This window comes from Triticum urartu, chromosome 4, assembly GCF_003073215.2.
Source record: "Triticum urartu cultivar G1812 chromosome 4, Tu2.1, whole genome shotgun sequence".
Classification (NCBI taxonomy): Eukaryota; Viridiplantae; Streptophyta; class Magnoliopsida; order Poales; family Poaceae; genus Triticum; species Triticum urartu.
Window position 1 is genome coordinate 555652327 of NC_053025.1, and position 2812 is coordinate 555655138.

At 46.3% G+C, this 2812-nt stretch overlaps 1 long non-coding RNA gene across 1 annotated transcript; it reads right to left on the bottom strand.

Moving 5' to 3' along the window:
• Positions 1-1586, bottom strand: LOC125554129. Its single transcript, XR_007304327.1, has 4 exons — positions 1458-1586; positions 528-1355; positions 255-410; positions 1-151 (listed from the first exon to the last, which is right to left on the bottom strand). It is a non-coding gene; the product is annotated as an uncharacterized LOC125554129 (long non-coding RNA).
• Between the last annotated feature and the right edge of the window lie 1226 nt (positions 1587-2812).

A 2812-nucleotide genomic window follows, 5' to 3' on the forward strand; every position in this document is an offset into this window, starting at 1 on the left:
TGTGGGCCAGTCCTTGTGTAATTACACCGTAGCATTGGCGTGGATGGTATGCTTGCTCTTTACGGGCTGTTGCTTGTTTGGGGGGATTTAGGGAGCATGTATCTTTCGCATGGAGTTCAATCGGCTGGCTAACAGAGAGCTCGGGCCGAACCTAAAGCAAACAGTGAGAGTTTTTAGTATGGTGCGTGGAAAAACAAGTACAAGAAAATATATCACAAACCGCAAACTTCAATAATTAAGAAGACGATAATTACCGCTCCCCCGTGGTAGGAAATCTCCCCAGGAGATATGTTCACTGCAATCTTCTCAACCATCTTCCTCATTGAATCATAATCATACAAACCTATGCGGGGGGTTATTTCTTGCGGCTTGTTTAGTATACCAAGGTCGAGACAATCGAGAACAAAAACCTGATTTATATGTAACGACAACATAGAACAAATGCATTAGCATGGGCTCTAGATTGGCACAGCAAGAAGTTTGAAAAATGAAATAGCTCACTAGTTTGTGCAAACTGGACCACATACCTGCAGAAACAAGTGACAGCCAACTATGTGGATGGTTGGGTTTCTCTTTGAAACATCTGTCTTGAACTTTCTGACAGCTTGAAACAAGTGTTTCAGTACATACTCTCCCCAGTTCCAACTCTTGATCTTGCTAATGTCATTCAGTGCAGCCTAGAAGTCTATGGATATATAATCATGTTTGGAGGTGGGAGTCAGCACATGACCGATTATAAAAATAACAAATGCAATCTTGAAACAGTCCTGCTGTATTTGGGATGACGATTCTGATATAGCTCCAAGCAAAACATTTTCAGCTGCTTTTAGGCTATGTGTGCCTTTGTCGCTGAATGATGCTGCCATTCGGGTGTACTCGATGCAGGCTTCTGATGGCTCGACGCCTTTGCCGTTTATATCGAATTCACCGGAGGGGATGCCAAAAACATAATTAAGCTTCTGTTCGGACAGTTCAAGCACGCCCTGTTCCTCAAGGTTGATTGTGCTGGATTCTACATGCACTCGGTCCATTAAAAAAGCGCTATACTTCAGATTAATCTTCTGCCATGCCTTCACCTCTAGAAACCCCCCAAAACCAGTCTCCATAACTAGTTGCCGCTTGAAATCACTGAACTTGGCAACAACCGAACCAAATTTGAGCAATGAAAGCCTGGAAGTAAAACATGGTGTCCCTGGTAATCCAGTGAAACCACCTGAACCATCCTCGTCACTAACCCAATCTTCTGGGGATTGGTCACTGTTTTCTACACGATTAATCACCATAGCATCTTGTATCCCGCTAAATAAATATGTTATCCTCACTTCTCTAACGGCCTCACAACAAAAAACTTCTGCCTATGCGAACAGAAGCGAGCTAGGGATGAGCAAAACACCACAAACAGAGGCGGATATGGCACCACAACGTGAAAAACAGAGGAGGGGGGCGAGGGTGGGTACCTTTCAGGAGAACTCTTCCACCGTACGCCGCACGCCACCGGCCAAGAATCAACCTCGGCATCGCCTGGACGCCCGGGGACGAGGGAGTCGGTGCTCTGGCTGGCTCCTTCAGAACAATAGCAGGGGAAGAACAGGGGGTTGGAGAGATGAATGCCGAGGGCAGGGCTAGATGGAGACAACTGTGGGTGAGGTGACGACGTAGTAAATTCCCATAAGAGACATGACTTTGAAAAGAGAACCAGGATGCGCAGCGCAAATTGATGCACAGCAGCGGGCCTCACGCATAAAACCTGAACTGGGTAATGATATCTCTATGGTTATTAGCGGCCATCACACCTAAAACCTGAACGCGTCGTTGATTTGAAATGTTCCAGCCAAGTGTTAAACTTGTGTTAGATAACCATCATCACATGACATGCATCATGGTAAATGTACTGCACGCATGGGGCACATCTTACTAACCCAGACACTTGTCAAAATCATGGGCAAGGCCTGACAATTAGTGAAACAAAACAACTTATTTGGTTCAGTACGGCGAACTGTACCTAAAGGAAACCAACTTGCGTGTTAACTGGTCGTCAGAATGCCACATCGTCCTGATTGAAGAAAATTGTGGATGTGAATCAGCAACGTTGCTCCACAGGGAAAATGCACGTCGTACATGTCTCTGCCATCCCCGGTCGAACATGCACAGCTCGCAAAGTTCTGTTCATACATGTCAGCTGCGAGACAGAGGCCTATAGACTTTTGCATGTGCGTGGCCTGGCTCCTCCAATACAGGCCAAAAATAAATGAAATACGCGAGGGATACGCTGCGAGCGGGAATCCACATGGTGTTTTCACGGCCTCGATACCAGCCTGCCTGGTGCGCGGCCGCTGTTCGCATTTTCCGATGACACTCTCCACTATACTCATGATTTCTTACCGTGGAAAAAATTTGGACGAAACGATGAACTCATGTTTCATTCGAACAAAAATATGATGTTAGGTAATGTAAATGTTTTCAAAGAGCACACGGTTCACTCACGAAAGCCGTGTGTCACTAAACCGTGGCCGATGCACCCCCCACCCCTCTGCCACGCGCGCGATCTGAGTCGTGCGTTCTGATTGGCCAGAACCCAAACCCCACGGATCGTATGTCTGCACCGTTGGATGCTCCCAGATCAAACGGCAATCCTCATCCCTTTCGACAAGAAATGTAGTCCGGCTAGGAATTGATTTATATGCCAACATGCACGGTAAATGCCAAAAAATGTCTTACATATAGCACACGAGACCTGAAATGCGCCAGCAAATCAAACCCGTGGTAAAATTGTGATTGGTTTACATGCGAAAAATTTAGAGGCGAAACGATG